Source organism: Lepisma saccharinum, chromosome 7, assembly GCF_977018435.1.
Source record: "Lepisma saccharinum chromosome 7, izLepSacc3.1, whole genome shotgun sequence".
Lineage (NCBI taxonomy): Eukaryota > Metazoa > Arthropoda > Insecta > Zygentoma > Lepismatidae > Lepisma > Lepisma saccharinum.
In genome coordinates, this window is record NC_139235.1 from 28181527 (window position 1) to 28195745 (window position 14219).

The 14219-nt window shown below is 37.9% G+C and overlaps 1 long non-coding RNA gene across 3 annotated transcripts in view; it reads left to right on the plus strand.

Moving 5' to 3' along the window:
• Window positions 1-14219, plus strand: part of LOC145989781 (uncharacterized) — a 543271-nt gene that overhangs the window by 130854 nt on the left and 398198 nt on the right. For all 3 annotated transcript variants that reach the window (XR_014441896.1, XR_014441894.1, XR_014441895.1), the window contains exon 4: window positions 11757-11795. This is a non-coding gene — a long non-coding RNA (uncharacterized LOC145989781). The remainder of the gene's footprint in view (window positions 1-11756; window positions 11796-14219) is intronic.

Below are 14219 nucleotides of genomic sequence, written 5' to 3' on the forward strand. Positions count from 1 at the left end.
ACTTCAGCAGTCAATCATGCGCAAGGAAATGTTAACCGAAAGGCAATATCCTAAGTGACCATGAAATACATTTTTCTCACACTTTTCTCCACATAATAAACGGAAGAAAAATAAATGCCAGCAACCTTTTTTTATGAGAAAAATAATTTATATACACATTTTTATAAAAAAATGGTCAAATTTCATTGAAAAAGGCAAAAAAAGGCATTATAATTAAAAATAGGCAGCGGGGTCCCAAATAGGCAAAATAGGCAAAATGAAAAGGCTTCTAAAACCTTCGAAACAACATAAGAAACGTATATCCAGAAAAATTTTATCAATATATGCAGTAGATAAAAAGAGGCATTTTGCCAAACTTCCGGGCTCTAGTTATGACTAAGGCTTGGAAGGTGAGGAAAAATCATATTACTTTCTGGGCCTTAAGACAATGCTAAACCTTATAGCCAGTTTCCGTTCTTGCAACATTGTTTTCATATTGCCGTTTTTGCATATTTCGGACTTTTTTGGCTCTTAGGTCATTTTTCGGTATTTTTTTGCCGTCTTGTTGCTTTTTTTAATCAGTTTCGAGGTTTCATTTTTACTCTTTCCCTGTTGTTTCATGAATTTAAATTCATTTACTAGCATAACCTAACAGTTACATAACATGGTATCTTAGCAAAAAAACATTAATGAAAAATACCGTCAATGAAAAAGCATAATATTATTTCAAACTGAAATGTTTGGCAATGGATTTACTTGAATTTTTAATTGATTTTGATTTAAAAAATTAAAAATTTTCCAATTTAAAATTTTTTCAATTTAAATTGGAGGTAAATTTATTTTTCTTCCAGCAAACTTAAAATATAGTGAGTCTTAAGGTCGATTTGTCCGCGGAGCGAGAGCTCGCCTGCCGGCAAACTGGATGCAACATCCTCGTTACTGAAAGCGCTAGCTATGTAATGAAATAAGCTCGTACAATTTCATTGACAGTTACAATTAAAATGAACACGTACCTTGTTACAAGTGGTGTTGGAAATGTTGTCCTCCTGTTTGCATACATTTACGGCATTTTTAAGTAGATTTTTCACTAACACGTGTCAGTTACCCTTCCAAAATTGTTTCAATTTCTCTCATGATATTTTCTCTCAATTTTTCTTATGTAGTGGCGCAGGAACGGGGTGGTACGGGGGTAAACATTGTACCCCCAAATTTTTGAAGGGGGTATTGTACCCCCGTAAATTCGTGAATTCAGTTGTACCCCCTGAACACCCGTTAGATAATTTGACAGGCAAGGTACTACTGTTAAAAGAACCTATTTTCAATTCACTCAATAAAATAAAGTTTATATTGTTTATAACTTACAAGCATTATCTTCCATACCACTAACAAACTAACTCTATAACCTTCTTAAACCCGAAGGTTCATGTCTGCAGCAACACAGGCCTTCCATCTTTCCCTATCTTGAGCAAGATCTATATACTCTTTTCCATCCATACCGATTTCCTTTAGGTCCATCTCAACGTTATCACTCCATCTTCGTCTTGGCCTTCCTACAGGTCTCTTACCATCAGGTTTCCCAACAAGAATCCTGTAAACTCCTCTTTCCTCTCCCATTCGTGCCACATGGCCTGCTCACCTAAGTCTTCTTGATTTAATTAATCTAATAATATCTGGACATGAATACAAATTATGTAGTTCTAAATTACGTAACCTTCTCCACTCACCTGTCTCCTCATCCCTTTTAGGTCCAAATATTTTCCTAAGGATCTTATTTTCAAATACTCTCAATTTATGTTCCTCTTTCAATGTAAGGGACCAAGTTTCACACCCATATAATACTACAGGCCAAATTACTGTTTTGTATATTTCTTAGATGTTAAACAAGAAGACTAAAGTTTATGGCGAGAGAAGTAACATGCATTTCCTGAATTAAGCCTGCTTTTTATATCCTCCTTAATATAATTTTCATGTGTTAATATTACTCCTAACTATTTTGAATTTCGAAACTGGTTCGAATGAGTTGTTATCAATAATTAGATTTTGATTATTACCTAACACTTGGTTTCGGCCTGTAAGCATATATTTAGTTTTCTCTTTGTTAACTTCCAAACCTATCTCTTTAGCAGTTTTGAAAAAAATATTTTAGCATTATTCTTAATTGCATTTATATCTTCCCATAATAAGTCTGCATCATTTGAGTCACACCGTTTAATTTTAGTCCTTCGTTAGTTTCTTTTACCTTCCTTACAGCATATTCTAAGGCAAAATTAAAGAGCAATGGAGATAATGCATCTCCTTGTTTTAACCCATCATGAATAGCAAATTTGTCAGACACATTAATACCCACACGAATTTTACTTTCTGTTTCACTGGTGCATACTTTGATCATACTAACAAGCTATGTAATGATATAAGCTCGTACAATTACATTGACAGTTAGAATTAAAATGAATCTTCCTTACACAGGAATTCAATCCATTCTAAACCTACTCTACTAAATTGTGTTAATTGTGCTAATATTTAGATCATTAACCTGTGTTCTTGGAAAACTCTTGAAAGAGATGAAAATTGTTTAAAATGTGTGTGTGCAACGACATAATCAGTTAATGCTTATACTCAGAAAACCACGCTCCAGAAGAATGCTTTTTTTCTTAAGAGGAGGTACACTTTTCCAAAGAAGTGGAAAAGTGTACCCCCTCTTAAGCAAAAAAGTATATGACCGACCTCCTTTTCTTTTGTATTTTTCAAATGGAATTTTTCGAAACGAAATACTTACAAAAACGAGACGAGACACGACAGATCAACTTGGGGGGTGCGATGTACTCTTGTACCTCACACATAATTTTCATAGCTTTGTGAGAGGGTGTTCGGAAAACTATTCTTAAACCTATATATTAAGAATTTTTTTGAAAGTAGAGATGGTTTTGAGACACGAAAAGTCTGTGTTTCCTCTCAATTTTCTAGACGAGACTGAAATAAATCTCTACAAAATCAAAGCGAGACGATCTCGTTCAAAACTCTGATATCGTACTTGGAGAAATTACTTAAAATAAATGTAAATTACTATTTGTCTTTTCTCAGGCATATCAAGCTTATATTTTATTACTTTTTAAAAATACGTTGTATATTTTGTTTACTGTAATTGCAAAGTTAATCCATTACTAACAATTGAGAGTCTGTGCTACCCGGTTTCATCTATTCAGGAAAAAAATCCATATTTTGACGGTTCGCAGCGTCGAAACAAATTGTAAAACAGAAAAACGTTAAGAAAAGTTTTTGCTTTAACGGTGTATATATGTTGTGAAACCTCGAGTGGTGACACAATGTACATGTTGCTTATACTAAACATTTCGTGTGTCAGGACGAGATACCTTGCCTTGTAATTAAGGGGTCCCACATGCACAGTGCCATGGATTTCACTTTAAACAGCAGATCCATTCTTTGTGCATGCGAGAACCTTTAACTGTGACGCGCACATGCTTTTGCTTACATTTAAATTCACCTTTTCACATAAAGGAGAAATTGACATGTCACCCTAAAACACACGCATGTATCTGCATTTAATACCACTATACCACTACATATGAACAGGGCCGGATTAAGACGAAATTGGGCCTGATGCTTGAAATCTTCGGTGAACAATAAACACATCGACGTTATAGTTACGTCACAGCGCAAAGAATAGTAGTAACTGTATAATAAGTAACGCTGTGTCTAGGCGTCATAAATTGGCGCTCCAAATTTCATTCTAAGATTTATTATCAGGTTTATATTACAAAAGAAAACTGTTCAGCTTCCGGAAAATTCTCGTCTGTTTTCATCTGGGCCTATTTCAGGAATGGGCTTAATGCTGCAGCATCAATAGCACCTACCTTAATCCGTCACTGCATATGAAAATAAACCTTGGCGGCTCTTCATATTGTCCACCAAAGATTGAAAATAAAATAAAGACTCTCGAGCGTATGGCTTTCCTTGCTTGCTCTGAGATCTGAAGAATTTCGGTTTTGTATATATACTGAATGGCATTATACATGGTAAGAGCTAGGCCTATTCATTCGGTATTTGCACAGGATCACTTTTCTACGGGGAATTTGTACCCCCTCCTAATATAAGCAGTATTTAAGGGGCAGTCACTTTTCTACGGGGAAATTGTACTCCCTCATTCAAGAGGCAATATTTTTTTACGGAAAAAGTGTACCCCTCTTCAATTGACAGGAACTGGAAAGGGCAGTCATATATCTCCATAGAAAATTGACTGTACAGTCATTTTTCTACGGAGTCCAAATTCCACGTTACCATTTAAGAGCATATTCAATGGCATTCCAATTTCTACGGAGAAATTATACGCCCTAGTATTATAAGCAGGTTATAAGGGGGCAGTCAGTTTTCTACGGGGAAATTGCACCTCCTTCTCATTGAAGAACACATTCAAGGGCAGTTAATTCTCTACGTGGAATTTGCACTCCCTGCTCGTTTAAGAGCAAATTAGGGGGGAGTCATTTTTCTACGGTGAAATTGAAAACACTTCTCATTGAAGAACACATTCAAGAGCAGTCTACTTTCTAAGGGGAATTTGGACTCCATGCTAATATAAGCAGGATTTAAAGGGGCAGTCACTTTTCTACAGGTAAATTGTACCCCTTCACATTGAAGGACACATTTAAAGGCAGTCCATTTTCTACGGGGAATTTGCACTCCCTTCTAGTCTAAGAGCAAATTAGGGGGGAGTAATTTTTCTACGGTGAAATTGAAACCACTTCTCATCAGCGGCGGCTTTAAGGGGAGAGCTGCCGTGCCATGGCTCTACCCTCAGAAAAAGAAAAAGCACTTGCTTTGTCAAAATATAGTTAAATTAATACATTTACGAACGAGGAGATTCGAATCTCGTAAGCGTTCGAGCTTACGGCCGCTTCAATTCCTTCACCGCATTCCCAGCTGTTCTCTCACTTGCTCTGGGCCAGCATAGTCTGGCCTGTGCGCAGAGGCATGCGCAGAGGCATGCGCGGAGGCATGCGCGGAGGAATGAAAAAGTATCCGCAGTCAACGAGCGAGGAGGTGGTAGCCCAGTGGTAGCCATAAGACAACCAGCCGTGCCCCTTTTCGGCTGGCGCGACGCGAGAGCTTTCGCATTGTCTTGACATAGTTGCAAACTTCACAGAGAAGTGACTAATCCTGACCGATTTGTAATACTCGTTGGAGAAGTAATTCGCGAGAAAGATACTTTCCTGCATACTTGGCAAGAACGAACGTAATATCTTCCCACAAATTTTTATAACCATTTAGATAGATGCGTCTAAAGAGCCATCCAGACTTTTTGTTATCGATTTCTTAATTATATTTCAGTTGTTAGTAACACCGAACGTTGATATACCGTCTGCCGTGCTGAGGTTGCAAATTATAAACAAAGCAAGGCGAGAATACCGTGATCGACTCGGTGTCTCTAATTGTTCAGTGTTTTTCTTTTTAGTGAAGTGAAAGTGTCCGATGGTGTGTGAAAGGAAGGGTAGTTAGTAAAGATGAGTCAGATTAGTGCACTATTACATCCACCGTTTTTCAAGGAACTGTACGATATTAAATTAAAAGTTAAACAACTTGGCTGTCCCACGCCAGATTTAAACATCAATTCTATTTAAAAATATTAAAAAAAAATGGTAGAGGCGTCAGGCGTCGAAATTTTAATAGTCGCATTTATTTCTTAGAAACTCTGGCCGACCTCCGCACAGCATGCTTCGACGCCAGAGATTGCGGGTTCGAATCTCGGCCTGGGCATCGGTGTTCTTTGTGAGTGTTCACTCATCCTTATCTTCGCGATTAGCCAAAAGTAGTACAAATGCGAAGTAAAATAAACCAATCTTAGGAACTCTGAATTTTTGTCTGCAATATTAGTAAACAAAGTTCCATTAAAATTACCTCTTTCATTAGATTTCCATGACACATGCTAGCGAAAATTTTTCGATTTCTTGATCACGTTGGCACTACCCATCATACTAGCTGCCAGCCGCCACTGCTTCTTATTGAAGAACACATTCAAGGGCAGTCCATTTTCTACGGGGAATTTGGTCTCTCTGCTCATTTAGGACCAAATTAACGGGGAGTCATTTTTTTACTGGGAGATTGTACCCCATTTTGATTTAAGAGCACTTTCAAGGGCGGTCCATTTTCTACGGAGAATTTGGACTCCCTGCTCGTTTAAGAGCGAATTAAAGAGGGAGTCATTTTTGTACGGGGAAATTGTACACCCGTCCCAGTTAAGAGCATATTCAAGGCAGTCCATATTCTACTCGGAACTTTTAATCCCTTCCTAATAGTATCAGTATATAAGTGGGCAGCCACTTTTATACCGGAAGATTGTATCCCCTCATAATTTAAACAGGATTTAGAGGGGCAGTCACTTTTCTACGGGAAAATTGAACCCCCTCATTCAAGAGGGAATTAAAAGACAGTCATTTTTCTACGGGAAAATTGTACCCCCTGCTTGATTGACAGGAACTGGAAAGGGCAGTGATGTTTCTCCGTAGAAGATTGTCTGTACAGTAATTTTTCTACGTCGAAAAGTGACTGTGGACGTCCACAATTTTTTTGCACAGAGAGGCAAGCAAGTTACTTTGCCAGGGGATAAACGAGGCATATTACTTTGATAATAGTGTCCCCCCATTTTTAAATTTGAGATTATTGCGTTCCTACATACCTATTACAATAGTTAATGTGAATTATTGTGACTGAAATTAAATTATACGTGCGAAATATATACTTTTAGGTTGACATTCGTTTTCTAAAGGTGAGGTGTGGCCATCCTTGCCCCTCCCTTCCAGGCGTCCATGCCACTATAATATTTCTACTTTCACCTAGAAATTTTGTGTAGAAGAATCTTGTCACCGTTATTAAACAATAGTATACTCTTATAGAAATTGAAGTATTTTCAAGCCAATGAAAGTTCAAAGCAACTACTGGGCAAGTGGTAGTACATTATTATTTCCTTTATAGCTAACTGAACTATCCCACTTCGTTCTCTGGCAAATTTCTTGTTATTAATAGTCTCACATGCTTTAATCAGTTATGCTACCCCTATGTTACTGCATATCTAAATATCTAGTTATATATATATATATATATATATATATATATATAACTAACAACTCCCTAGCCTTCTTAAACCCGAAGGTTCATGGCTGCAGCAACACAGGCCTTCCATTTTTCCCTATCTTGAGCAAGTTCTATATACTCTTTTCCATCCCTACCGATTTCCCTTAGGTCCATCTCAACGTTGTCTCTCCATCTTCGTCTTGGCCTTCCTACAGGTCTCTTACCATCAGCTTTCCCAACAAGAATCCTGTAAACTCCTCTTTCCTCTCCCATTCGTGCCACATGGCCTGCCCACCTAAGTCTTCTTGATTTAATTATTCTAATAATATCTGGACATGAATACAAATTATGTAGTTCTAAATTATGTAACCTTCTCCACTCACCTGTCTCCTCATCCCTTTTAGGTCCAAATATTTTCCTAAGGATCTTATTTTCAAATGCTCTCAATTTATGTTCCTCTTTCAATGTAAGGGACCAACTTTCACATCCATATAATACTACAAGCAAAATTACTGTTTTGTATATTATAACTTTTAGTTTATTAGATATTAAACGAGAAGACAAAAGTTTATGAAGAGAGAAGTAACATGCATTTCCTGAATTAAGCCTACTTTTTATTTCCTCTTTAATATAATTTTCATTTGTTAATATTACTCCTAAATATTTGAATTTGGAAACGAGTTCAAACGAGTTGTTATCAATAATTAGATTTTGATTATTACCTAACACTTGGTTTCGGCCTGTAAGCATATATTTAGTTTTCTCTTTCTTAACTTCCAAACCTATCTCTTTAGCAGTTTCGAAAAATATTTTAGCGTTATTCTTAATTGTATTCACATCATCCCCCAGTAAGTCTACATCATCTGCATATGCTAAGAACTGAGTCACACCATTTAATTTTTGTCCTTCTTTAGTTTCTTTTACCTTCCTAACAGCATATTCTAAGGCAAAATTAAAGAGCAATGGAGATAATGCATCTCCTTGTTTTAACCCATCATGAATTGTAAATTTGTCAGACATATTAATACCCACAAATATTTTACTTTCTGTTTCACTGGTGCATATTTTTATCATACTAACAAGCTTTTTAGGTATTCCAAACTCTACTAATATATTATATAAATTATCTCTTTTGACCGAATCATATGCTTTTTTGAAATCAATGAATAGCTAATGGACATTTTCATTATATTCCCACTTTTTTTTCAAGTGTCTGTCTGATGTGAAAAATTTGATCTGTAGTTGATCTGTTACGTTTAAATCCACATTGATAATTACCTATAATATCATTAGCATATGGGGTTAGTCTTGTTAAAAGAATGTTAGATAATATTTTATATGTTGTTGAGAGTAGAGAAATTCCACGGTAATTATTGCAGTTCATTTTATCACCTTTTTTAAACACAGGAACAATTATGGATTCTTTCCACTGTTGAGGGATTTCTTCTTTATTCCATATTAAACAAATTAATTTATGAATTTGACATATTAATGAATTTCCACCATATTTAATTAACTCATCTGGTATTAAATCAATGCCAGGTGCTTTGTTATTCTTTAGCCTTTTAATAGCATTTTTAACTTCAGTCAAGTTAGGTTCTGATTTACTTCTGATTTATCTCCTACATGGACATTTAAAATGTCACTAAAGTAGTTCTTCCATCTATTTAGAATATCGCTTGGGTCAGCTAGAAAATCACCGTCTTTATCTTTTATCAAGTTTACTTTAGGTTGCCACCCCTTTCTAAACTCATTTACACCTTTATATAAATCTCTGATATTTTTATTTTTGCTGTTTGTTTCAATTTTTTTAATTTTGCTTTTCAAGTAATCTCTTTTTTTACTTCTAAACGTGCGGTTAACTTCTCGCTTTATTCTATTATAATTGTTTAGATTTGTATCATCAGAGTTATTTAACCACCTAAGTCTAGCCTGATTTCTTATTTCTATTAGATTATGACATTCATTATCAAACCATGGCTTACTTTTTCTCGGTTTATAGTATCCTATACTTTCTTTAGCTGCTGATTCTATTGCATTACGTATGTGCTCCCAATTCTTATTTACGTCTGTTTCATTTATATTTTCATCATCATTTAAATCCTGCAAAACATCAAATCTATTTGACAGTTTAATTTGGTAATCTTTCTTAATTCTTTCATCAGTAAACTTTCCTGTATCAAATTTTAGAACTTTTAGATTTTGTTGCTTATGATTTATCACTGAGAGTCTTTCTCTTAATTTAGCAATTACTAAATAATGCTCACTGGCACAGTCAGCACCTCTATGTGTACGAACGTCAATTATACTAGTATGCCTTCTCTTATCAATGAGAATATGATCTATCTGATTATGAGTTTTACCATCTGGAGAAGACCAGGTATATTTATGGATATCTTTATGTTTAAAAGTGGTACTTTTCACAATTAAATTCTTTGAGGTTGCAAAAGTAATCAATCTTATACCATTATCATTACTTAATTCATGAAGACTTTCTTTACCAATCGTGGGTTTAAATGTCTCTTCTTTGCCAATCTGTGCATTACAGTCACCTAACAGAATTTTCATATCATACTGAGAAAATTTATCAAAGACCTGTTCTAACTCTGTATAAAAATCATCTTTAGTATTATCATCTTTATCTTCCGTTGGTGCATGTATGTTTATTAAAATAATTTTACACCACCTACCCTGTAAAACTGCATATGATATCCTATCATTAATAAATTCTACTGTTTTAAGAGCTGAGATAATTCTATTATTTATGAAAAAGCCTGTTCCAAAATTATGATTTTCAGTACCACCATAGAAAAAAGTATAATTTTTAGTTTTACAATTCCCTTCTCCTGGCCACCTAACTTCCTGGACAGCTACTACATCTAATTTATACTTATCTATCTCATTAACTGTACACTGAAATGCCCCAGACCGGTAAAGGCTGTGTGTGTGTGTGTGTGTGTGTGTGTGTGTGTGTGTGTGTGTGTGTGTGGGTGGGTGTGTGTGTGTGTGTGTGTGTGTGCGCGGGTGTGGGTGTGTGTGTGTGTGGAAGGGCGGACCCATCAATACAAAAAAACTATAACAGTGAGTGAAATGAAGTTTTTCTTTCCCGACTGAACTTTCATCAAGGCTTTTGCCCCCCCCCCCCCCCTCCAATGAGACAGTCTGCTCACGCCTATGCGCTGTGTATATAATGTGGAAGTTGAACCACAAATAAGGGTTGAGCATTGTAACCCCCCAATAACAAAAACGTCCCGCATAATTTACTAGGTTTGAAGACGGTAATGGCATATTGACTGCAGGATGCTGTTTCATTAAAGATCCACCGTGGCGCTGGCACACTTCCCTCGATGGCAGCTCGTTCCATCTGGTGAGCGAACTGTGAATTTTTTTCTCGCTTGTAATGACGAATGACAGAGGATGTGGAATGCAACTTTCAGCCCAGGGGCCATGGGCGCGTACACATATATATATTTTTCTGACAAGGGGTAGTGGGCAAAACAAAACTTTTTTTGGGGGGGGGGCAAATAGCTTTCCCAGAGAGGGAAAGAAATATATGCTTTGAAATTGTGGTAATCCTTTGTTTTGTATTGTTTGAAAGGGGATAATTTCTACTTTACTTTTCAAGGTAAAAAAGCACAATCCACAATTGATTGTTTGATTTGGCTTATCTTAATTCGCTTTTCTGTCACTTTGGCTAATCGCGGAGATGAGAATGAGTGATGGTATGATGAAATTCATGAAGGGACATTTATAAAAAACACCCATGCCCAGACTGGGATTCGAACCCTGAACCCCAAGACTCCAGAGGGCTTTGAGTAGGGAAACTTTAATTGTGGCCAACCGGTACGTATTTTTGCTTGCAGGCGGAAGAGTTGACAGCTGCATGTTACCCCTTCCACTCTAGTATTTCCAACCTTCTATTGGGCATCGCAATGACGTCAACGAGGGGATACGCCGATATAATATTTTGAATAGCCCTAATATTTGCATTTCAAATAAACTTCTGACTCACAGCTATTCACCACAATTCAGTTATTGGTGAGGCTTTCTGCAGCTCTCATAAGGTTGATTGATTGATTGATTCATATGGTTTATTTTACTTCGCTTTTTGTGCCGCTTTTGGCTAATTTGCGAAGATGGGGATGACTGATGATATGGTGAAATTGATGAATAGACACACAAACATCCATGCTTTTCCGGGATTCGAACCCGGGACCCCTGGCGTCGTAGCGCGATCTGTTAACCTCTCTGCCACGTTGGCCGGCGCTCTCATAAGGCTTTGGCTATTTTGCCTACTTATTTTTCTTCTGGGCGGAGGTTTTCTTTTCTTCAGGAGGGTTTATGCAGAAATAGGCTAATTGAGACTAGACCGAGAGTTAAAATGAGAATCCGAACCAAGCGGATATCGAACGCAGGACTTCTTGATTACAAGCCGACGACGACAAGACCATCGGAGAGACTCTTGTTGAGGGGGAAATCCCTTGGACCCCTCTAGTGACCTCAATGCTCTTCGAATATAACATACTGCATTGTGTTATTCAACAATCGAAATGTACGTAAGGCCTCTCGACAAAAGCGAAGACAAGATTGCTTTTCACTTATCAGCTTCCTATAATATTTAATGCAAATTACTGTGACTGAATACTGAATACTGTGTGGAATATTGTAATTTCAATCTGACATCCATTTTTCAGGTGGACACCTTGCCCTACCATCCTTGCGACCATGACAAGGTAAGTGACCGAGCTTACATTAGAGTGAAGTTAATAATCTGTATTCACCTCCTAATAATGTTAGAATAATTAAATCAAGCCGTCTTCACTGGGCAGGATATGTGTATGGTATTTAGTTGTATATAAAATAAATATATTAATTTAAATTATTGGGTGTTTCGCCAAATGTGACCATTTTCATCTTTCAATGTATAGCCTACGGGGAAATAACAACTTATCTAAAATTCTTATCCAAGAGTTTAAAAAAGGGTGTAAAATGCCCCTTTTGAAAAGTTAAAAATGCAAGGCTGTTTCGGGGGCTGCACATGATAAGCACAGCACATTGAAAAGGTAAGAATACACTAAAGACTTCCTCATAGAAAATGGAAGAGATCGGTTCTTCTCAAAAAACTTAAAAGATATGTAAAAAACCTGTCGTCAAATCCCAACATGGATGATAAACAGTTGGGAAGAATAAAAGAATATGCTGAACACTTAAAATGACATTATCCCGAAAATATTTCCCCACTCTCTGTCTCCACACTATTTACACTCTGTCGTTGTCACCATAGTGACTATTATATTATCATTATTATTAGCAATAACACTATAGAAAACTCTTATATGTACGAGTACATGTTCATTATTTAAGGATCGAAGGGACTTCGGGAAAAAAAAGTCCCATGACTGGCATATATCCTGCTTGAAAGCGATCCCATGGTGCAGACATAGTACTCCTGCACCTCATGCCTCTGGGGAACACGTGGTGACCCTATAGGTCTTTTCCACTCTTACGGCGGCCGGTCCTCTTGCTGGCAATGAAAGTGAGGAGCGGGGAAGCGACCAATCCAGCACGATAAGAAACTCAGCAGCCTGTAGAACGAGGTGCACGTAGTACGTCTTACCGCCGCATCGTAACTCTCGGCGCCACCACTGTTGTCTGGTTGGCCTGCGGCGTAATCCCCGCTCGCCACTTCCCTTGCCAGCATGAGGACCGGCCGCCGTAAGACTAGAAATACTTTAGTAGCAGACCTTTGCAATAGCAAGGTAGAAATCCCATTTGTCCGAGAGTCCGGAAAATGTGTGTGTTGTATGCGTTGGGTCAGTGAACGCTGTGTATACAAGTGGGTATGGCATATCGCAACCTTCTGGATGACTTTCGACTAGGTCAGATCATCGACCGACTTGAACTGGGCTGGGCTTAACACAACGGACGGTGAGCCAGGAACTCCACATTCCGCAAAATGTCATTTACAACAGTGTTGCCCACGAGACGAGACTTTGGGCTGTCTCGTCTCGTGGAAATGCTGTGAAATGCTGTCTCGTCTCGAAAATATTCGTTTGTCTCGGGACACATGATCAATCTCGTCTCGTCTCGAATTTTTAAAATCCTGTCCCGTCTCGTCCCGTGGGCAACACTATTTGCAAGGCTGTGGTCGAAGTTTCAAGAGACTGGAAATGTCATCCGACGAAACAGTACAGGTCGCCCACGGAATGCAACACCTGCACATGACCACTACGTAGGTTTTTGCTAGAACACGACGCAAGAAAACTGAGCAATGATCTCGCAGCAGAGACTGGGGTACACATGTCCCGGCAAACCGTCGCTGTACGACGGAGCGAACATGATTTGTATGTCCGCAAGCCTGCCACGTGCATTCCCTTCCCTCGCGTGGTGTAGTGAACCTAGTGCGTGAACTGACAGCTAGTGATGCTGTGTCTTGTTCTCAGACGAGTCAGGACCTCATTGCAGAGTTGATTCACTGAGTTTATATGACAGGCATGTGGAAGTCGATATAACCAGGAGAACGTTATTTAACATGCTCATTTCGGAGATGCTGGGATCCTTGTGTGGGCTGGCATTATGATAGGCTCTCGTACACCTCTTCACGGCTTTGCTAAGGGTTCCGTCACTGGCCAGACATACCGAGATGTTATTATCCAACAATACGTTCATCTCTTCAGGGGTGCAATGGGACCTGCTTTCATGCTTATGGAGAATAGAGCGGACCTTGTCAACGAGTCCCAGGAATCAGAGGTTATCTCAACCCAATAGTGCTCAAGTGGCGCACTGAAGGACAGATTCCCTCAGTATTGTTGCAGGAGAGAAACTCTATTCCTCAGAAACAACTCGGTATGCCACATCGTTGTATGTTATGTATTGCTGTCAGAGAACATCACATTCTGTAAAGCATTCAAATTTGCTTTCGCGCCAAGATGTACCAATCACTAGGAAGCACATTTGCTTTTTTCCATTTTGACAATTACTTTCCTACGATTTTTGGTGTCTTGTGTTTTCACATCATTTTCATTTGAATCATACATATGTAAACCAAATTGCTACACATTAAATAGCTCAAGTGCCTGACGTGCCATGATCCTTAATTTATGAGCATGTGTGCGTAAAATATCAAAACTGCATGACGAATCATTCCTTTCCTGCCT